Raw genomic sequence first — 23,895 nt, 5'->3', positions numbered from 1 at the left:
AAACTCCTTTTAAATTACTCCTGCCATGTTCTGAACAAGACCACTAAACCAACCTAGAATAAACCAGCTTATGTTCTTTTGTAATAAATTTATCATAATGGTGCATATGTACACAGCCATATATTTTTCTTTTAATACCAAATGTTCAGGACAGTATTTTGATCTAATTATATTTCATCTAATTATAGTTCATCATGGTTAAAATATGGAATTTAATGATATGTCATGGATTAACAGAATAATTTGATTTCTACACTGTTAATTAGAAGTTACATTTACATGATTATGGAAAGTTATATATGAATTACAAAATTAATACTTAATGTTCAAAAAACCCCTTCTACCTGTTTCTAAGAGGTTGTGTAGATGAGTTATTTTTTAAAAAAATATATTTAGGTATTTAAGGTCAACTAATGGGTTTCTTGGGGAGCTATGCTCTACTATAGACATTATAAAAGTAAAAAACAAGTTAATAAGAAATTAGCCATTTATGGCTAACAAGCTCAAACATAAACTTGGAACATGCTAGGGATTCTCCAGCTAATTAGCTCCTTTGTCTTTCTCTTCCAGTACACATCCACTGGTACTGAGACAGGAATCTCCCCTGTCCCCTAGGTGCACCTACACTGCAGTCTGGACAGAAGCAGGAGTGTCTGGATGTGTGCTGGACAGACCTGTTTCCAGGTTGCTGTGGTGCAAAACCACGCATATCCCATCCCACCATTATCTCAGAGGCAAGAAGGATTCCACACCTAAAGAAGAAAGATGTATTTGGGATTTCCTAGGACAGACAAACAAACACAGCCATCCCAACCCAGAAAGAAAATGATGCTAGTAACTTTATGAAAACAGACTATTCTGGCCTGCTGCAGACCCACAGCAGATGAGTTTCTGGTGTCTAGTCAGCTGAAAATGTGCCTATCGTGGTTGGAGAGATAAGTTATTCCATGGTGCAGGGCTATCTGACATGTGCTGCTCTGCAGTTATGTCTGCCCTCAATATTTGGCCAGGAGAAGATTTTTCATCACTAGCTTCTGAGCTGGAAAAATTATCAGCTCTCCTAGCTTAAATGCAGCTAGTATACACTTTCCATGCCAGAAAGAGTGAGCATGTCAACAACAAAATGTTGACAGTCACTTTGCAGGCTTCAGTCAGTCATGGGGGCAGAGGCATATGACACCATGTACTCTGCAGAAACATGCAAAATGCCAAAGAGATCCAGTATTCAGCTGTAGGGACAAGCAGGGATTTAATTCCTTTCCAGTGACATAATCATCAGCCCTGTTTGCAGTCAGTACAGGAAGCAAAAAAGTCCAGCAATTATTACAGTCGGTGAAGAAAGCCAGAAAAGGAAAGAAAGTATATTTTATGCATTTTTATTTCTTAATGCATGGAAGGTTAAGCTTCTGTGGTATGTGATAGCCCACTGTCATGTGAGAGTGACACACTATGTAGCTGACTATAAGAAAATACCTCATTATGGGATTGGTTTGGTTTTGGATCATTTTAGAGTACTTTAACACATCACAAAAGCAATTTTTTCTCTTTTTCTGTTTCTATCAAGATTTTGCAGTAATATCAGTTACTTGTACACGAATGCAGAAGGGTTATAGATATGCAAAAGAAATTTAAGTACAAAGTTCTGCAAATCAAGGAAGGACACAACTGGACCACTGGCCATCATGACCTTCTTCTGAGTTTAAGACCTCAGATTAACAACCTAGTATAAATGACATCAAAAGAATAAGAGATACATTGTTTCCTAGTCCTTTTATTTCCCTTTCTTTTTATTTTTTTTAACAAAGAACAAAAAAATAGAAATATTTCATGTTTGTATTCAACGTCAATAGAAAGAGAAAAGTCACTTCCATCAGGATGATGTGCTTTTATTTCTTTTCCTATTGTACTGGACTTCTCTGAATTCCTCCCCAGAAAGAAAACTCAAGAACAAACAAGATGAAAATGTAATACAGTTAAAACATTAAAAATTAGGAGTCATCTGGTTTGGGTCTTAATAGCATAAAATCAGAGTCCTTCAAATAGTACTGGTTCAAACACACTATCACTCTGGGAAAGCTTGGCACTATATTACACTTTCAGAAATCTTACAATGATAGAAAAACAGGCAACAGGTGGAAAATATGTAAATAAGACTTTTCATCATGTAGTGACTGAACCAAATATCAAAGTCTAGATAGGGCTAATTAGCTACTGAGGCAGCTGTTGAAAATTTGTCCTACCTGAGAATCTCAAAGGGATGCCTGCACTGCAGTCATGCTGGGAGACCAGCTCATATCACACACCAGATCACATACAGGAGAGCTGCCACCGCAGAGAGCCTGCTGTCTTCCCATGTTTTCACCAGAGGTGGGACCTATCCCAGATCACAAACACCATGTGCAATGGTCAGAGAGAGGTCCAGCATCACAGTTTAGTTACTGCTATAGGGGATATTACAGTCTCAAACTGGGTTTACTGGCTGGTTGTACGTTAAAACTCCCTCTTGTGCCACAGGTTCTCTTGAGAAAGTAGCAAAAATTATGCATCCATCACTAGCAGATTTCAAATCTGATTTCTTTTCTTCTGCCTCTCTTTCAATCCAGCCTCAAACTCTGCTTGCTAGATTATATTTAGGTATTTGGAACCTACTGGTCCACCCAGCCATACAAGCTATTTTGAACCACAAGACTCACTGCCTTTTCCTTCAACATGACACTCTTCCCTTTTTCTGGCATCCTCAAAGCCTTTCCACTCTTTTCCTCACCTACACGTGTTCATGTTTATGCCACAGAGAAGGGTGCCCACCCCAGATCTTCCCCACAGGACCACAAATGTTTCTGTGCAGACAAAGGACACCCGCTTCCCATAGCTGTGATGGTCATCCTGCTGCTCTGCAAGGCTGGGCAGAGGGGATGGGAGCACCCTTTGGGCACCTGAGGGTTTAGATGCTCTGCAAACACATATGAACTAGGAGGTTTGAGAAGAAAGAAACAAATAAGAAATGATTCATACAGTGTGTTGCTGGAAAATGTCTGTCTTCATATGGATACTTTTTTTTGGTCGGTAATCCTTAAGGACAGTGAGCACAGGCATGGCTTACTGCTCAGTACGTGCTCTGTCCCACACACCATTCGTAAGTGCTACAACAGGCATGAAAGTATGTCAGGACACATCTCTGAATTATGAATATAAGCATCATTGTATTTATACTCACAAAAAACCACTCCATTTTTCAATGTAGTCAAACTTAAAAACTTAATACAAGATCAGATTCTCCCAAAAACTTATAAAGAAGCCTATACATCTTGCCCCAGATTTTACTTATACATAGAGTTACTGTCACTGATGCTGCAGAATCTTTAGATTTCAAGGTCTTCCAAAAGCAAGGCAGCGGTTTTATGTTTAGTGAGAGCAATGTTCTGATGATGGGACCATGCTCCTCTTACCACACTGGGAAGGGGACCTGCAGCATTACCTTATTTACCCCCACTGTAACAAGCCAATTCTGTGGAGTGACTAACTCTGTTAGAAAAGGTAAACAGACAGTTCTCTTATTTTAGACATAGGAAATACTTGAAGAGTCCTTAAGGTGGATATGGTAAATTTTGGGTGGGGGGTTCCTATGCTTTTCTTTAAAATCTTTTTTAAAACTTGTGTTCTTTATTTCAGAAATCATTATAACTTGGTTTAATTACGACATGATTTCCAGTAAAATTAATTTGTTCCAGTTACTGGTCACATGTTCAACTGGTAGATGCGAAAGCTAATAGATGAAAGAGTTTTATGAAATACTGTCTGTCTTATCAGAGAGAAGCCTGTGGTTTCAATCATATTAAAAAAATAACAGGAGCTGTTGGCCATTTCTACTACAGAAACCTCCCTCCTACTAGTGGAGTAGTGTCCTTTTTTACTGAGTATTTGGACGTCCCATTAGGTATCTTATGTCTCCTTATAAATAGTTGTAAATACCATATTTTGAAAAACAAAAATGCACAGATACATAGAAGGAAGGCAAATAAATTCAATAACTCAGCTAGGTGAAAACCTAATTTGCTCCAATGAGCATTCTACGTGAATGTACTGAGTAATGAGTTTTAATGATAGAAAAGTCTAAAAATTTGTATTCCAATTTATACACTGGAAATACTTAAAAATAAAGATATTTTTTAAATTAGTATTAAAAATTGGAGTAGCAAAAGTTCAACATCTTGCCAAAATTCTATATCTGTTGAATATAATATATGCCTGTACAAAAATTGGTTTATATATGTAAAAAAAGGAAAAGATTGAAATATGAGACCAAACATTTAACCTCATCTAAGGGTGTTCACACTGGCAGAGCCAGTGGACATGCTCCTATGAAAATCAAAGATGTGATAACTTTCTGAATACATGATTAAAAAAAAAAAGAGTAACTATTTTTATAAGTTAAGAAAGGTTCCTCCTTCCCCCTGTTCATATACTAACAGTGAACATTGTAAAAGGATTTGGTAATCAGTGGAATAATTGAACTAAAATATAAAGCTTATGAAAAAAAAAAAGAGGTTCTGGAATAGAGTAATCAACTGTAATAATTTCTGCAATATTTTTAATGTATTTTATTATTAATAACACAGTTATTTCTCTGAAAAAATAATAGTTTCTTAGGTGGCCAGGTCCTGCACTTCAGCCACAACGCCCTGCAGCGATACAGGCTGGGGACAGAGTGACTGATGACCAGTCAGGTGGAAAGGGATCTGGGGGTGCTGATTGACAGGAAGCTGAACATGAGCCAGCAGTGTGCCCAGGTGGCCAAGAAAGCCAATGGCATCCTGGCCTGGATCAGGAACAGTGTGACCAGCAGGAGCAGGGAAGTGATCCTTCCCCTGTACTCAGTGCTGGTGAGGCCGCACCTTGAGTATTGTGTCCAGCTCTGGGCCCCTCAGTTCAGGAAGGATATTGAGGTGCTGGAGCGGGTCCAGAGAAGAGCAACCAGGCTGGTGAAGGGACTTGAGCACAAGTCCTATGAGGAGAGGCTGAGGGAGCTGGGGTTGTTTAGTCTGGAGAAGAGAAGGCTCAGGGGTGACCCCATCACTCTCTAGAACTCCCTGAGAGGAGGCTGTAGCCAGATGGGGGTTGGTCTCTTCTCCCAGGCAATCAGCAACAGTACATGAGGGCACAGGCTTAAGCTCTGCCAGGGGAGGTTTAGGTTGGATATTAGAAAGAAGTTCTTTACAGAGAGAGTGATCAGGTATTGGAATGGCCTGCCCAGAGAGGTGGTGGATGCACCATCCCTGGAGATTTTTAAGATGAGGCTGGATGTGGCACTGAGTGCCAGGATCTAGTAATCACAGTGGGGTTGGATCAAGGGTTGGACTTGATGATCTCAGAGGTCTTTTCAAACCCAGTTAATTCTATGATTAAGTCATATGCTATTAAACATAGATCTACTTTTGGAAAATTAAGTGAATATACTAGAGAAATATCCTGCATATGAAAGAAATTCAGAGATGATACTGCAAGTTATGCCATGATTTTATGAATTTCTGTCACTAGGAAAATTATTTGAATTATGGGATACCGATTATTTTTGGAATCTCTCCTTATTTAAATTATTTTCAAGTCATATTTCTTCAGAAAGTCTCCTATAGCAGAGAAGCTTTTTTCTCAATTAACTGGAAATAAATAAGATGGTTTAGTTTTGTAGAGGTCCAGGCAGTAAGAAATGGAGCCAGAATCCTTGCACATCATAAAGGTGAATTCAGGCTCAGTGTAGATACAATGAGCTTTTCAATATGACTATTCACACCTAAAATTAGACTATGTCAAGAGTAAAATTCAAGCGTCAATCACTTTCTCAAAAAAAAAAAAACAAAACAAGAGAGTCAAAATCTAAGCTTTGTTTTGTTTGTCATGGTCACAGCTAGAGATTTATGTTTCTACCTCCCCTTTATCCCCTTCCACCTTTATCCCCTCAACCACATGCATACATCCCAATCCTACCCCCCCACACCTGATTTTCTACTTTTATTTAAAAAGATAGAACCTTCAGAAAACCACCAGAGAAATGCCAGTGCCGAGTTCCAATAAAAAGTAAAACGTGCTGAAACAGATTTTAAGGTCAGGAGGAAAAATATGATAATTTAGTCTGACCTTTTTCAAAACACGGAGCACAGAAAATTTGGAGGTAATACTTGCAATAAGTTATTTTTACTAAGTTTACATTTTTTGCACAATGACAGCTTAAATTTTCTTCACTAGTTGTACTTTTAGTAGGACTTTTCCAAGGTTATCTAGTGATGTTTTAAAGGAAAACATGAAGGTAACAAGAGAAAAAAGGATTTCTTAGTTTCATATATGCTGACTGTGCCCTACACAAGGTCATTTGACTGCCTATCTCAGATATAGACTCTCCCATTTCCTGTAAGCAATCCACAGGACAGCATTCTTTTCGATGAAAAGGTGAAAATGTGCATTAGGACACCCTTCATGCCAAATACAGAGGACAAGAGATCTCTTTCATTCCTTTGAATGCTCAGTATGTTCCAAATAATTGCAAAAATATAGAGAGCGCTACATTCATTTATGAACTTAGAAAAAAATCCTTTCACTATATACTTTTTGAAAAGCTGGAGCTCAGTCAAATGTCACAGGCATGACCAAATATAGTTTAAGAAAAATATATTTGGGTGATGGGTTTGGATTTAACTTTTTTAGTTATTCAGCTCTGGAAGTTTCAGTTTTCACAGCCATTAAAAGTATTCAAGTATTTTGCTTTTTAACCATTAACATGATTGTGGAGTTTTTCTTTTAAATTAAAAAGCAAAACCATTTTCCTTGAACTTTCCAGGTACCTACAGCAACAGGCTGGAAATTTCAGTTCAGGGACATTTCCAAAAATTTATAAGCCCATCAAAACCTCATGTTGACTCGTCAGAGTTATTAAACATAACTAAGGTACTTAGAAGTGCCCCACTGATGATATTTGTATGGCAGGTGTCACCAAGTGGTGCTACCACATAGAGTGTTCCAGTTTTCTGTGTACATAAAAATGTTTAGCTTCGGCTATGCCAGGCCCTATGCAAAAGGATTTATCTTGTGCCAGCAGCTTTGCACGAGGAACTAAGGAGTTTCTTAATTACAGGGTCACTTTTCATTGCAAAGCTGACACAGAAGAATGAGGTAGGAGCTTTGGACTGTGTCTCCCAGAGACAGTGCTGGATGTTTTTTTGCCCAGGAGGGGTATATATTCATTCAGGAACAAGTTACACCCAGGATAGATCTCGATTATCTGTCATTCAGTTGTTTTCAGCTAGGGCTGCAACTGCAAGGCTCCAAATAGTTGTAACTCTTCATAAGCAACAGTCACATCAGTGTGCATTCTCCCGGTCTCCTTACATGTGCAAGAGCTGCATACTTTATGCCCATGACATGCGATATAAAGTTTGAGAGGACTTGAGTTAATTAAAAAAGGTAGTCATAATCTGTTAGGTATATTATGAAATCTTTAGAGTGACAATGCAAAATCATTCTGCAGAAATCCCAAGACCTCCACACAAATGAACTCAGTTGATAATATTTATTGACAGAACAGTAGTATAATCTCATTAATATTTGCAAATTTCAATTACAGGGAGGGCATGAGACTGTTAAGTAGTCACAGTTTTCCATTATGATTGGAACAAACACCAATTTATTAATTCGTCATCTAATTTTGAAAAGGTGAAAGTGTGATGCTGCTAAGAATGATATATGATGAAATAGATTATTTTTGCATAGCTGTTGTGACATTGAAATTCCGGTTGAATTCTGGGAGGGAAAAAAGCATAAGAAAGCATAGGTCATTCTTCATATAAATGAAAAATTGAGATGGATCACTGTAGCATTATGAAAGTAAGTAATACAGTATTCTGTTACTCAAGACTTGAATCAGTTGGATAACAATCACAATTGCAGTTCACAAAAAGACGGATAACTCGATGTGTATTTCCCAAGAGGAAGCAAAAGGCAATGAAATTACAATTTGATCCTTTTTTTTTTTTTTTCTTTTTCAGCAAAGATATCCCCAAATGAGAAAATGGGCTACTAAACAAGCAGAATAGTTTGACAGCAGGACTATCCTCGTAAGGAGCCCAATCAAAACTTTCAAAAGAGGATTCTGATCATCAAAAGACATAGGGATTTTGTGATATATCTTTACATCTTCTATACAACTGTAAGCTTATAGACATTAACAATTTGTTTACTAAATTAATAGTTTATTTGTAGATTATTTCCTTCTGGTTTGTTTTGTAAATTATATAAAGAATTATCATTACTTTCTTACTTGCATTATTTGGAATATATTTGTACCAAAAGACTCCTGTGGAGAATCAGAACCATTGTCTACCTCAACTAACAACCAGAAAGTCACCCAGTTCATATGGAGGCAATGATTTTAGACTAGGACAAGGATAAAATAAACCCTCTGAAGCAAACCCTGCCCTCCTTCTACTCAAAGAGCAGAACTGGTGTGTTATGCATCACACATCTAACACAAAAGCAGCCATTCAGCCCCAGAAAGAATAGCTTGCAGATGTCACTTCCAGGCACAGTTTGCTGTCAATCTAAAAATAAGATACACGATCTTAAAAGGTGCCAAGGAAGGATTCTAGAAACTCTTTGCTAACTAGAAAAGGACCGGACACTTGGCAGAGTTAATAAGCCTTTTCTAACACAGGGTAGATGAGAAGTTGCTAAATCTTCTTGCTAGAGCCTGCTGAAGCATTCAGAAAAGACTGTGACTTATCTGGGCAGCCAAAGAATCTGTTTTTCTCACAGTCCAGATACAGGGCATGCTGTAAGATTTCAGTTTAGCTGCCATCGTAGGCTTTTTACTTCATTCTGCTCCTGGAAGTGAAACACATCTGTTTTGGCATTCTTCATTAGATGTGACAAAAAAAAAAGAAAGGTTGGAACCACAGCCTCATCACCTATCATGGAAGATAACACTCTGTCTCATCAGGGTGCACAGTCTGAATGGATCTGGACTCATAGTTCCTCGAAGGGAAGATGAATATATTTGATGGCAGCTGGTAGAACAAGGAATATATTGAGCTCATGCTTCCTTTCCCTCTGGCTCAGAAAGGCCTCCTCCCAAAGGAGAACAGCTCCAGTCAAGCTGAGTAAGAAGATGTGCTGTGAATTGGGAACCGTTTTCAGCTTTTCAAAATCTGATTTCAAAACAGGGAACACAGAATACTTATCGTGCCCCTAAAGCTGAAAGCAAGAGGTGGTTCAGATAAATTGGAAAAGGTACACTTGCTCAAGGCCTTGTTAAAAACTACCTCTGGGTAGCCTTTATCCCTAACGAGCAGGCAGAACAGATGGCTAACGGGTTTCAGTCCCTGCCTGGAAGCAGTGGGGTTTATTTTGTGCCCAAAATCTGGTCCCATTCCATGGCTAGATGCCCACTGCAATCTGCAGTTTGGAAAGAGTCTGAGGGTAGGGTCACATCAGAGGAGGTAGGTGGTAGAGAACCAGAGTAAAAGCCCAATGAGTTGAGCTGGACAAGCAAGTATCATCAGATTCAATTTTGCAATAGGAGAGGCCACAGCAGAAGAAGAAGTTGTGAAACACAGGCTGGGGGCCATGAAGATCACTACGTGATGAGAATCAGTAACAATACAAGTAGATCACTGGGAGAAGTAACAGTAATAAGCTAAATATGAAATACTTACATAAATCTTTCTAAAGGCAAAGAGGTGGTAATCTTATTTCTTCTTTATATGAACGTAAGAGAATGGATTAAGGAATGCCATTGGTTGGAAAAACAGACCTGTATCTTTCACCTTGCCTACTTCCAGATTATAAAAGGATCATTTCCTATATAGGTTTCAAAATAATCCCGCGTATTTGAATAGGCAGTCAACTACAAAACCAACAATGCAGAACAGTTAATTCAGATGCAAATATGAACAATTACAGTAACACAGAAATCATATAGTTAGCACTGTAGGACCAGATACTCAGATAATGAAAGCTAAAATAACTGCTGGTATCTATAAATTCAGAGATTCTTACCCTGCATTTTTATAAATTTCAGCCTGCATATCCATGTGCTATTAACTGAACTGAGCTTAAAATTCTGTGTGCAGTCTTTAAGATAATTTTTGAAAAGGGTAGCCTTCTGAGGATAGTTATTTAAAATTCAGAGGGCTGCCCAGAATATCAGAGTAAGTTCAGCATTAGTGTAATTTTTCAACCTGACCCCAGAGGCCTACGAACTAAAATGCCAGCAGATTAAAATGCTTTTTAAGAACCATACTGCACTAAGTGTATGTATGACAGAGTTATACTTTGAGTTATAAGCAGACAGTATCACATTGGAGGTGGCAGCTGAAACAGTCAGGCTAGGACAATTTTGAAGCATGTGTCAAACAGTTGCAGGACCAGGCTAATTGAGAGGTCTCCATCACAGTAAGAGCAGCTTCAAGGTTAGCTTGGGGAGTGAGGTCAGAGTCAGACCTGCCCCCTGCTGAAAGTAGTCAAGAGGAAGGTATGATTTTGTCCAGAGTAACATCTGTTTTTTCACAGTTTATAGGAAGCTATTGGCAGCAATACCGCATTGTCACCAAATGTGTCATGATCTTTCTCCCTGAATGTCTCAGCCTAACATCTGTTCAAAGTACCTTTATAAACTAGACTGAAATATTTAATAGGCAATTTATCACCGCAAATTATGATGTTTTGATACTGAGGCAGCCTACAAAGTGATTTGCAAAGCTAGATCATAATTGTGGAGCTTTTTCCAAGAAACAGGTTGGGTGAAAAAGCCTTTTGAAAGAAAGACACCCCAAGAAATCTCAAACTTGTGGTACGTTCTGTGACTGACCCAGATTTGAGACTGGTTACTAGTTCGCTATCCATCAGCAACTGCGCGGTATGAATTCCTCTCCTTCTGGACTGCATGACTTGTATTCATCAGCTGAGAGCTACCATCCCTGCAGACCAAACTGAAGATAAAGGCAGAGGCACTAGAGGAGTTACACCAGGATGCAAGGAGCAGGATGCTCTTTAGATCATGAATTACAGTTGTAGATAGTAGACATGCTTCAGACACACCAAAGAAGCTCCAGGCCAGCTTTAGATCTACTTCCTTAACTATTCCTTTTTAAGTATCACTGATAAATAAGTTAAACTTTTTAGAACACACTCAGGTCTCCTTAATCATTACATGCTATATCAGCTGAAAAAATGTATTAGTATTTAGGTAAGAGTATGTACAATATATATTTAAGAATAAATTAGAAATCAATATGCAGACATATATCATGAATAATCATGTAGTATCATAATCATATAGTATCTTTCTCAAATTTTTACTGGGAATCTTTCAATATATATTGCTACCATATTGTTTCTAAATATATTTGTGGAGTTACATGCTAGGTACAATTATCCAAGCATGAAGAATTTTAGGGAACTCAGTGATTTCACTAAAGCAAAGTAAGTGATTTATATATATCACCTCAACTTCCAAACCAAAGCTAAGCTAAAACACCTGATATGCTTCATTAAGTTTCAATTTTCTAAAAAAATCTTCACTTTCTTGGTCAAGCCAAATAGCTCCTACTGAATAATAAAACTGATATTTGACTATTGCTGATTTATCAGATTCAGATCCTTTTTTTTAGGTTGGGTTCAAGTTCATTATATATATGCTTATGCTATAGTTAAATCAGACTCCTTGAAAATCCCTTGAGAGATATCATAAAGGCATCACTTAGAGAAAGAAATGGCTAAAAAATTTAGATTTGTTATTTCTCCCAATTTGAAGCCTCCGAGAGTAATAAATAAATGCAGCTTGTGAAACCCAAACTGAAAGCAATGTCGACAGAAGGCACTGGGACCCTGAGGACCCAGGACTTTCCCCCTGAGATTCAGTCTTACCACACACTTGGTGTCACAGCATTTGGAGGCAATTATTTTACCATTGATGAGAAATTATTAGCTCTATGCTAGTTATCTTTCCCCCAAGAGCACTGTAATTTACCTATGCAACCCATGAACCACAAAAATGGTATTGAAGCATTATAAGAAGTAGAATCTCCTCTGGGCAACATTTCAATTTACCCACAACCAGAGTAATAGTCACTATTTTTGAAGTTGTGCTATCTTGCATCAGTGAAAGAATAGAAGATGAATAGATGTTGCAAAAGATACACAGTGATGCTAAATACCGAGAAATAAAAACTTAAGAATCACTATAAATTAAATGTATTTTTCCCCCACAACTAAATTAAGTACTGTTTTTCTTATGCAATTAGTCCACAATCATACAATTACTTATTGTATGTAGAACTGTATCCAGCTATCCTGTGTAAACACAATTTTCAGTAAGCTAAAAAGTCTGTATTTTAAAGCAGAAAGAAACTTGATTTCTGAGACCACACCTTAAGATGTTTGTCTTTTTTTTTTTTTCCCTGACACACAGAATAGTCAATATTCTAGCAAATAAAGATTTTTGTCTCCATTTGCATTCTTGGTAAAAATTAGTAATGTATCTTTAAAAAGAAGTGCTTGTACCCTCATTTTTATACCTCTGAAAAAACAGATTTTTCAATACTTTATAAATTTCTGATAACAAACTCACTGTAAACAGATAATTTTCCTATAACAATAATTTTGGTCTAAGCTGAAACCCAGCAATTTGAGAAACATAACTATAAATAATGCAGAACACCATTTCCTAAAATATTTTATCACATTCAAATCTTCCACTGCTTTCAGAATGTTATTGCATATACCAGAGTTAATGACAGTTACAAACAAACATTAAGCCCCTTGTTCACTATTTGCAAAAATGTCATGCTGGGCTGTAACAGCACCACTTAAATGAGTTAAGTTCATTCCTAAGAAGAAAAGCAAATAAACGTATTTGGAGCCAAACTGACCTAAATAATACTAGGAGTACATCTATGGAAATGAATTAAATAGTGGTAGGGCATGGATTCATGCCCTGGAAGTATTTTTTTCTAAAACATAAAATCTCAGAGCAGTCTCTGACACTTTTTTGATCTTGGGTACTTGACTAGCTGTCTCCCTAGGGTTTCCTGGGCACAGCTAGGGCAGTAGCCCAGCCTGGGGATTGTTCCCAAGGGGTAGACTGGATGCAGCCTGTGCTTCGGAGGCTAAGGGAGCTTAACCATATGGAAGTGGCCATGCTTAGCTGGCCTTCAGGCTAGAGGGAGGCCTTGCATTGATCAGTTTACTTATAAAAATTATAGGCAAGGAGCAGAAATGCAGCTGTAATAGAAAAAAAAAACCCAAACATGTAAGCAACAAACATTCCAAAATACTCTCCCAAAAGTAAACATTCCCAATTAATCTCTCATTATTACTGGAATAAAAGAGACAAACCCTGACAAATCTGTTCTCTCGTGTCCCTGGGGGATAAACAGACGTGAGTGGCCAGCTTCTGTCTACCACCATGCTGGGGATTTACACTGTATCTCCATGCTGTGCTTTCCACAGTGACCCAGTGCACTGGTGCTGATACACAGCCGAGTCTAGAGGCAAGCTGTCTCCTCCATAAGCACTACTTACTGATCCACGTCAAGTCGTATAAACAACACATATTCAACTTAAGGTGGTAAAAAAGGGACTAAGAAAATTAGATTTTTTTTTTCCAGCTGCACACTAAGTCTTTACCTATATTTTAATTCTACTTTCTGAGCCTATATATTGTTCAGTCAGAAGTACTTTTCCTGTTAAAGTTGTTAAAAAGACACACCTGATTTCTCATTCCCTACTTTCTTTAGCTATGGCAAAGAGACACTTCCTTTCCTCTTTCTTTCCCTTCTCACCTAATGTCTTCCTCAATGTATTCAGGAATAAAATAATCAACCTTCTACTAAGCAAATACCTTTCCAAGAAAGCACCTGGAATACTTCCAATACTTCCACTTCATCCATTAGACTAAAATCATGATTTACCCAGTGTTGTGTCTGCTCTGAAATGGGGCAAGAATTATTCTTCTCATCAGGAAAAACACTTGGAGCTTCTGAAATTCTTTTTTGGAAGTTGCAAAAGGAAGTTTAAAATCTTCAAAGTTTAGGAAGAAAAAAAATTTAATCTGGGACAAATCAAGAATCTTGTGTCAATATTCTGGGGACTTCTTTCAGTTTCTTATTTTCTATTTTTACCAAAAAATCACCTTATAGATTAAGAAAGAATGGAAAATATATTTTAATTAATATATGATCACAGTACACAAAAAATATATGAAAAGATGTCTTTTCTACAGCCAGATCTATTTTCAATAAACTTATATGTCTGAAAAATCTAGATTTCAAAGAAACTTCAACCAGCTATGAAAGTTTTTTCCTGAGAGCTGACTGAAATACCTTAAAAAAAAAATATTTTCATAATGAAAAGTTTTGATGCATTCTGAAGTGACATAAGAAAAATTGATTTTTTTAAATTTAATGCACAATATTTTCAAGGTGATGAATAATGAAGAAACATTAATCAGGTATATTTACTTTTTGTGAAAGAGAAAATTGTTTGAAAATTTAGAAACTATTTTTATCCCTTTTTCTTATTTCTCCTCTTTTAGTCATTGAAATTCTTTCCTGCTTCCACAAAAAAAAAAAAAAAGAATAGCTGAAAAGAAAATAAAAATTACACACATCAATAAAAAACTTATATGCTATTTGGTTCTGAAACAAACAAACAAAATTTCTAGTTTGCTTTGTTACAGAAGAAGAAAAATGACAAATCATTTTTGTTAAAGAAAATAATTTCTGTTCAAGGATAATTCTCATAAGTAAAGCTTCTGCCGGGAAATTTATACTTTGTTGTTTCTTGCTATTAAGTTGTGTAAGGTGGACACTGTAAGTCCAATATATTTGGGAGGAAAGAATTGTTTGATTCATTCACTCACTAGCAGCCAGAGAACAGTCCTGAAGGAACTGCTGGGAAAGCAACCACAGAAATTACACGTTTTTAGGCACATCAGAATGAAGGTCTGAGTTTCCATTAACTGCAGTTGCACAGTTCAGCTTTCCGAAGCCCACGTTTTTGGCTATACCTGAAGGAAGTGAACTTCATTCTTAGTTCAGACAACTGAATACGGTATACTGAAGGAGTAGCAGTCAGCTGTAACCAGGTTTTTTTCATATGCAAACTGAGAACTTCTAATCCTAGGACAATTTTTTCACTAATTCTCCTCAAATCTTCTTTTCCTCTGAGTGAAAACTCTGTGGTTGGTAAAAAGCCTACCAGTCATATTTTCTTTTGCAGAATTATTTGCCAAAAAGATTATAATAGATTATTTTATACAGATTGTGCATCACCACTCGGGAATGTAATTTTCCACCAAAAGACAAATAAAGACATGTCGTTTGACTGTACTGATAGATTCTCCACTGAGAGACTTTTTTCCTACTGAAAATCTGGTTTACTTTACATTTGAGATTAATCCTTTTACAAGAGGCAGGAATGTGAAATTATAAAGAGGAAGGACTTGCTACCACCTCTGACATTATTTATACTTATACGGCACTTACAAAGGTGAGGACATATAGCAGCAAATTGTCTAACATATTTTCTCCCAAATCTTACTTCTGACATCATGCCAAAGTTAGCTCCACTCAGTCCAGTCAACTGTCTTTTCAGTCTCAAAAGTTGTTATGAAAAAATGGTATATCTATTTACTGTATCTTAAAAAATGCTCTAATAAATTCTCCACTTCTCTACTGTCATTTTCCATTTTCCTAAAAGCTTCACATTACATTCACTGACAATCTTTCCTGTTTCTCCAAAGTAAGACTAGTTGCTTTTTCAAGTCTTAACAGGAAGATCTTAACTGTGATTGTAGATGACACTAGACTATAGCTGGCAAAATATCTTTCAGATTCATGTTTTTTAGGACATAATGTAGCACTGGCTTCGGACGCTGAAGCGCAGGCTCATTTCATTTTCTTCCTTTTCAGGATTTGGTTACTTTTTTTTTTTTCTTTGACAGCACTGGCTATTATTTATAGCCTTGGGTTTAAAAAATTCTACAGGAGAACCATTAGACCCTGCTGTTTTACCTTCAGGAAACAGTTTAACCACTCTCAGCTATTTATTGTGCTTTCACATCTTCCTCTGTAACTTGATGGTCATAAGGAAAGACCAACCAGCTAATCCCTGCTGGGATGAGGAAATCAGGCAGTAACAAAGCAGAGCATTATACAGATTTTGATATTAAAAGAGAAAAATTATAGATGTATGCACATGTATACACACAGATAAATGTGTATACAAATGCACACAAAATCTGTTAGGGCCATCTGGATTTCCAACACAGGAAATGGTTATTTTCTGGCTTTAGCCTTCTTTTGAGGTTCCCGTTCTATCGGTATGTCAGCTTTAGTTACTTCTCCAGTGGCCAGAACATGTTAGGTAACTCAAATTTCATAATTTTACTTTTAACCTCAGTTGCCCTTATTTTATGTTTTTCTTTTGTTTTAAGCATCTTTCGTAAGAGTGCATTTTTTCCTCCCTTGAAAAAAACCCAACAAAGCACATCCTAATATATTTTTTACTTCATTTTGTTATATCTCTACCATTTCCAACTTTGTTTCTATGTTCATTCTGGGTTTTGCCAAACTCAGCTGTGTCTGTATACCTGGAAAAAATCATGCCTTCTATAACAGTAAGAGGAAAAATAGAAACAAACCTGTTTGCACAGAATTCAGGATGCAGTGTAAATCCACTTCCACTAATGTAAACTGACTTGTCTCCCATGAGATGCCAGTTTTCTAATGCTGTCATCATAGTAGCAATGTCAGGTTGCAGAGGAAGGTTTTGATGTGGGTTGAAAGTCCATCAGCTAGTGCAGAAAGTTTACATGCTGCTGAGCAAGCTTAAGTACCTGTTGTAGAGGACAAATCCCTTATTTGTTGTTTCACTTTCCAGTTAATTCTACATAAGATTAATTCATAAATATTAATATTATATTTGCATAATTCCAAAGAAAAAGTGTGCATATATATGTATTATAAATTGGTTTATTAAGTACTTTTACCAATAATTTCTGGTATTCACATATATTTTTTATTAATTTGTGCTGTTATGTAAAGTCCCATCATCCCTTGATAGACTTTGAATATGTGTCTGATATAATATAGTCTAAAAATTTTATTTATGACAGTTCTTTGGAGACTCCAGCAACTGTGTACAGCCAAGATTGTTCAAGCCATTATAATGCAAGACTGTATTACAGTGATTTGAATGGATAAAAGTTCTTTAATTTCCAAAAAGAAATTAATTGATAGACACTGTTCTGTAATGTATTAGGACAAATGTGTTACTTTAATCACCCAGACAGAGAGCTGTATTTTAAGCAACATTGTTGCAAAAATACGATCCATAAGGACTATGAGCCTTAGTGTACAAAAAGTACAAGAATTACCTATTTATTTGTTTATTTATTTATTATTGCAAAACATTCTCTATCAACTCAGCTACCTTAAAAAGCTTTAAACATGTTTGGGGAATATGTAACAGTTTAAACATGTGGGAATGCCTTCAATTTGACTTCTTGAAAAATGTCTGAATCTTAAAGAATTGGCTATTAAAGTCTACCTTTTGTACTGTTAGTTCCTGGTATTATGCACAAAGTTCATTTTGTAGTAGTCCCTCATTATAAACTTCATCGTTTACATCTTATCTTAGTTCTTTTCAACTAGAAATATGAAAGAGTACAGCTGTGCAACTCTTTTTAAAACAGTAAATAGCTTGCAGTACTTCTAAAGTATACAAAACTTAAAAAAAAAAGGGGCAGAAATATTTAAAGTTTTTCCCCCAGACATTAAATGTAAAGTGGTCTAATATTGAAAACATTTTATAACCACGGATTTAAACACTTGAATAAACTGGGAAAAATTATTACTTTTCATGGTCATTGATCACGAAAGCATCTTTGTTCAACAAAATGTGATTAGGTCCCTTTGAGGTCAACACATGTTTAAGAACTAATATTTATTTAAGGGTTTTGCTGATGTGAATCTTTCTGCAATTACCATTTCATCTGATTGTGTTAACAATGCACAGTAATGCTTGTTTGTTCAGGAAGAAATTTTGTGCTTACAGACTTGTAATACTTAAGAGAGAGAGAGAGCGAGAGAGAGATTGTGGAGTTATCACAGTATTTATGCAACAGGACAGAAGTACTCTTAAATGTTATTGCTGAGTTGGGCAAACCAAGAGCATAAATAACATAGAAAAACACAGTCTTGGTAGTAAATGGTGTCTGACCATTTTCCTTAAAATATTTTCCTTAAAAGATTGAAAGCTCTGTTCTTACTATTTTTTGTTTAATTTACATGTATTTGTGTTCCGAACCCAAACTGAACTAAACTAGTTTTTCTTGTATATCCACCTTTTTTTCATTTAGCCAGTAGCATATCATTTCAGTCCACGTGCTTTTCTAGGGAAGATCATATTATCAAGGAAATGTCCTGACTGCAGTAAGAGAAAATTGAACACACACACAAACAGACACATACACACACACAAAAACAAAGCACAGTTGAGTCTAGACATAGTCCAGTGATTGATATTTTAAGTTGCACGTGACACTCTTTTCTTGTTCTGTTGCACTGCATTTAGATATTGTATGGCTCTCCAGACATGCTATGCATAATTTTACATACCATCTGCTTTACATGCCATGTTCCATATGTACAATGTATAACCTAAACCCAATATTTTGATTGATTTGAGCGACAGTGGAGGCTTTTGTTCTTAAATTGTTGAATAGAAGAATATAGTTCTAAATAAATTATCTGATTAATGTGTTCTAGGATTAACAAATAATAAAATTTATGTTGAAAATGTTTTTAAAAGTGTAATAATGTCAAAATTCAGGTGACTTTCGAGATTCCCACTAATATTGCTTCCTAGATTCAAATACCAAGAGACTTGACTTGTAAATACTGGCTATCATTCACTTAACAGCCATAGCAATACAAGGGCATAAACATGTTTCAGAGTCAGATTAGGGACAGCAAAAATATTCTTGAAATAGTAATCCGAATAAGGATGAACACCACTTATTCCTCAAAACAGGACAAGGTTTATAAAGATGCTAAAAGTGAGTAATGGTTATTCAGAATCATGTCCTGGAGTTTTCCGGTACTTCATTACGTGGCTTCATTCAACCCAGTTTTAAATGCTAAAATCTTATATACCCTTCAGTCACAGGTGAGCCTTAAAAACCTAAATTTCTATTTTGAAGATGCTGTCTACAAGAACATTCTTCAGATGGAGAATAAGTATTGAAACACCAAAATAAAAAAAATACAGAATTTCAAACAATGGCTCTCAGACAACCCCAAAGATTTATTCAAATGCACATCCTCAATTTTAGAACTGCCGACTTTCTTCATCCACGAAAGCAAAGAGCGTTATGTATTGCTTTGAACACTAAAAAAAGAACCATTACTCCCCTCTTCTCCCTCCCCCCACCACAAAAAAAATACCCACAGTTCATAATATGGAAATTATTGCCATATTTTTCACAACTGAGTTCAAATGGAAGTATTATCAACCAAAATAGGTTGTGGCAAAATAGGTTTGTGTTAGCAAAATAGGTTTGTGTTAGCAAACAGTAGATAGAGTGTAAAATATAGGAAGCAACAAAGTAGCGTGAACAAAATTTTTCTCCATGCAATGTCTCATAAAATATCTACCCTTCACTTCCATATATGGCACCTGATAAAAGAAACATTTAAATTCATAGGAAAATTGGAAAGAAACCTGTAATATGACATTTAAAGAATGAAGTGTTTGTCTTGCCTTTGTATTTGCAAGGAGAGAAGAGATAATCAGTGAAGCATTTGTCCATTTTGTAGGGGTTTTTCTCCCACTGTAACATGAACAACTTAAACTGTTCACAGTTAAGTATTAGTGACACATTCAGTTCACTTCAATGACAATTCTACCAGATGCCTACTAATAAAGCTGAACAAGAGGTGCAGCACCTCAAACTTTTTTTATACTTGCCTATTAACACAGACTTGTGCTTAAAAGGGAAATATTATTACTGAACCGTTACTGAGAAAGGTCATATTTCTTCTTGTATTGGGTTTTGGTAGTGGCAGGGGACACAGGGGTGCTTTCTATGAGAAGTTGCCAGAAGCTTCCTCTGTGTCCAACAGGGCCAATGCCAGCCAGCTCCAAGACCTGCTGCTGGCCAAGGCAGGTGGACCACCAGCAATGGTGGCAGCACCTCTGGGATAACAGATTTAGGAAGGGGAAAAAAAACCCTGAGCAATAGAAACTGCAGTCAAAGAGAAGAGTGAGAATATGTGAGAGCAACAGCTCTGCAGACACCAAGGTCAGTGAAGAAGGAGGGGGAGGAGGTGCTCCAGGTGCCAGAGCAGAGACTGCCCTGCAGCCCATGCTGCAGATCATGGTGAGGCAGCTGTGCCCCTGCAGCATGGCGGAGCACAGATCCACCTGTAGTCCATGGAGAACCCCATGCCAGAGTAGGTAGATGCTCAAAGGAGGCTGTGACACCCTGAGAAGCCCATGCTCTGAACAAGCTCTTGGCAGGACCTGTCGTCCTGTGGAGAGAGGAGGAGTAGCATCCCCCTGTGGGGGACCCACGCTGGAGCAGTGTGTACCTGAAGGAGCACACCTTGTGTATGGGACCCACACTGAAGCAACTCATGAAGAACTGCAGGCCATGGGAAAGACTCATTGGAGAAATTCATGAAGGACTATTTCCCATGGGATGAACACCACACTGAAGCAGGGGAAGAGTGTGAGGAGTCCTATTCCTGAGACAGGAGTGGCAGAGACAGTATATGATAAACTGACCACAACCTTTATTCCCTGTCTCCCCTGCACCAATGGGAGAGAGGAGGTAGAGAATTAGAGTGTGAAGCTAAGCCTGGGAAGAAGAAGAGTGGAGTGAGGTTGATGGGGAGTGGGTAGGGGAAAGGTGGCTGTTTAAGATTTATCTTTTATTTCTTGTTATTCTTCTCTGCTAATGAATTAAACAAATTTTACCAAGTTGAGTCTGCTTTGCATGTGAAATAATCCCTGAGTGATCCCCCTGTCCTTATTTCAAACCATGAGCTTTTCAATACATTTTCTTTCCCCTGTTCACCTGAGGAGGAGAATGATAGCATGGCTTTGGTGAGTTCCTGGCAACCAGCCAGTATCACCCCAACACACCTATAATGTAATAATCACATTCTTTAGGTAGCATATTTCTGATACTTGACAAGTTTTTTTACCACTTTCAGCACTTTGGGGGTTCTTTTAACACTTAGATTTGAAAAAATTAAGAATCACATTTTCTTTTTTAAGGCTTTCCAAGCAATTGACAGTGGTTAGTCAGGTTACAGGAATAAGACTAGCTTTTGCCATTTGAATATCAATACTTTTATTTGGTGCTTCATTATATATCTGACTACTCCCAATCTAAGTACTGCATTGAACAGAGGACGTTCTGTGAACTAGAACTTCCATTTGCTAATGGATTTTTCTTTTTTGCACAAAATCTTCTTTGTAGTCCATATGAATATGGGCATTTTAATTATTAATCAGAAGCATTCTTTCTTATTTGTATCTGTGCTGTGAAAGAGTTCTTAAAAATAGGATAAAAAATTAATGTACATTTAGATTTTTTCTTCTCTCTAGAGGGAGGGTGTTCATGAGTTAAATGCTTATGCAACACCTTTCCTTACAAACTGTACTACATTTCTCTTGTTACTTCTCTATTGAGCCCTTCTGGGCCTGATCACAGGCCACTGAAGTCAATGGGGGCCCATCTAATTGTCTCAGTGGTCTCCCTCTGCTTTCAGCTTTTTAGTGAGAGCAAAGATACACAGCATTGGAAAAGTATAAGGTACTAAGTAATACTTTATAATTTGTCTGTGGGTAAAGCAATAGGCTTCAGTCCATCTTGATATCACACACATTAAGAAATCATTCCAGTATTTCACCAGTGCAAAGTGGCAATGAAAATCTAAAAGATATTTCTGACACAGTGCTGCTAAAGCTCTTCAGTTAAAAACCCTGCTTTTAAAAATGAAGTTTCTTTTATACATCTCTCTCCACCATCTTTTATACATCTGTCTCACCTCACCATCCCTATGCCTTCTGCCCATTCCCTTTCACTCTGTACTGACCAGAACCGTTTTCCTCTGAAGTCAATTGGGAGTTTTGCCATTGACTTCAACGGGGGAGTTATCACACGCAGGATGCAAAACACACTGAGATCATTGTCAATGTACACATAGTAAAAGTAAGAAAAAAAAATTTCACTGATTTACCGAGGTCCACTTAAAAATCTCCGGCAACTGCGAGCTTTTATACATGTTTCCCACAAATCGCAGCAAGCAGTTTAGGAGAACAAAAAGCCCCTTGCCCGCTGTCCCTGGCATTTGGTACCCGGAGCTGAGCTCCTGCCTGAGCGGAGTTAGCCGTACGCAAACCCGAGCCAAGCAGAGCCACCCGCTAATTGACAGCAAACATTTTGCAAACATTACGCTTCCCTAAGGGACGAGCGTTTTGCCACCGGAGCCCACTGCAGAGTAGGAGGAGGGAGCATGCAGGACGAGGAGAGGGCAGGGGAGCCGCGGGCACCCTCTCGCACCGGCCAGGGCTCCGCTCTCCTCCCCACGCCCCGGCGCGCAGCACCTGAGTGCTCGTCTCCGCAGGTGAAGCGCTCGGCGGAGCTCCCTCTCTGTCCGATCGGTGACACCGCGCCTCCCGAAACACCGGACCCCGCCGGCAGTCCCCAGGGACGTGACCAAAACCGAGGTGGGGAGCAGCAGAGGACAGTCCCCGGGGCGTACCGGAGGCACTGTTCCCTCCATGCCCCGGTCCCAGCACGGCGCGGAGCGGAGCCGCCAAAGAGGGAGCCCCAAGCACGGCAGGGCACCCTCCGAACCTTACCAGTCCCCGGGGGACCCCGGCGAGACGCGGAGCCCCGTACTCACCGCGGTGCTGCAGGCAGCAACCCGCAGCGCAGGCGAAGGGCCCCCGCCCCGGCCAGTGCCCGCTGCGGTGCACAGACCCCGTCCCTCGGTGCCCACATTCAAGCCCCGGCCGCGCAGCTAAAAGTCCTTCTGAGGAGCACCCGGCGAGCCACACCGCCTCCTGTCTCGGATCACTGTCACCTCCCCTCCGCTCGCCCCGCGCCCCCCCCGGCGGGCGGCAGCAGTATAAAGCAGTCCCTAACCCCTCAGATCACGCATCGGCAGAGGTGCCGGTCCTCGCCGCTACTTACCGGGCATCCTTCAGAGCGGCAGGCGGGAGCGAGGGAGGAGGAGGAGTAGAGAAAGAGGGAGGGATGGAGGGAGGGAGGGTGCTCCAGGCGGGCTGCGCGGCACGGTGCGGCGCTGCGCTGTGCTGCTCGGCAGCCTGGGCAGCTCGGCAGAGTGCTGCGAGTCACTGAGTGAGTGTCTCCGTGCGTGACGGCATGTGCGTGTGTGCGCGACGCTGGACACCAGGGAGCGGAGACTCGGGCACCGAGGGGCGGCGGGGAGCGGCGCGGGAGATCAGGGGTCGCAGCCTGCGCATCGCGGTGCGACCAGGTGCGGCCCGGCGCGTCCCCGGCCCCGCGGCCCCCAGCGCCCCGCCGCCGCGGCGGGAGCTGCCGGGGAACGGGCTGGGGGAGGCGCGCATCCTCCTCGCTGGCACACGCACCGCCGGGGGAAGGGGGAGAGCGGGGTGGGAGGAGGGAAGGATTAAAAATAACGATAATTAAAAAAAGCCCAATCACTAGGAAAGAAATGGGGAAAAAAAAAAAAAGGAAAAAAAAATCCCAAACCCGCAAAACTCTGTCTCTACTTTCCAGCCGAGGTTTGAGCCCGCCGCCCTAGAGCCGCGGTATCGCGGCAGCGGCGCGCTCCCGCCGCGCCGGGG

At 39.0% G+C, this 23,895-nt stretch overlaps 1 protein-coding gene across 3 annotated transcripts in view; it reads right to left on the bottom strand.

Moving 5' to 3' along the window:
• HS3ST5 (heparan sulfate-glucosamine 3-sulfotransferase 5) overlaps window positions 1-23,563 on the bottom strand; it is a 188,608-nt gene extending 165,045 nt beyond the window's left edge. The window contains exons 1-2 of one of the 3 annotated variants that reach the window (XM_050314211.1): window positions 22,968-23,043; window positions 2,241-2,374 (exon numbers count right to left, since the gene is read on the bottom strand). The gene's annotated coding sequence lies outside the window, so the exon portion shown is untranslated. Of the gene's footprint in view, window positions 1-2,240; window positions 2,375-16,687; window positions 16,855-22,967; window positions 23,044-23,257 lie in introns of those variants that run through there. The other 2 variants (XM_050314208.1, XM_050314209.1) reach the window with 2 other exon arrangements.
• Between the last annotated feature and the right edge of the window lie 332 nt (window positions 23,564-23,895).

The sequence above is a fragment of the Myiozetetes cayanensis genome, unplaced genomic scaffold, assembly GCF_022539395.1.
Source record: "Myiozetetes cayanensis isolate MyiCay16 unplaced genomic scaffold, myiCay2020 scf2-11, whole genome shotgun sequence".
In the NCBI taxonomy this organism is placed as follows: Eukaryota; Metazoa; Chordata; class Aves; order Passeriformes; family Tyrannidae; genus Myiozetetes; species Myiozetetes cayanensis.
This window is presented reverse-complemented; position numbering and strand designations above follow the sequence as displayed.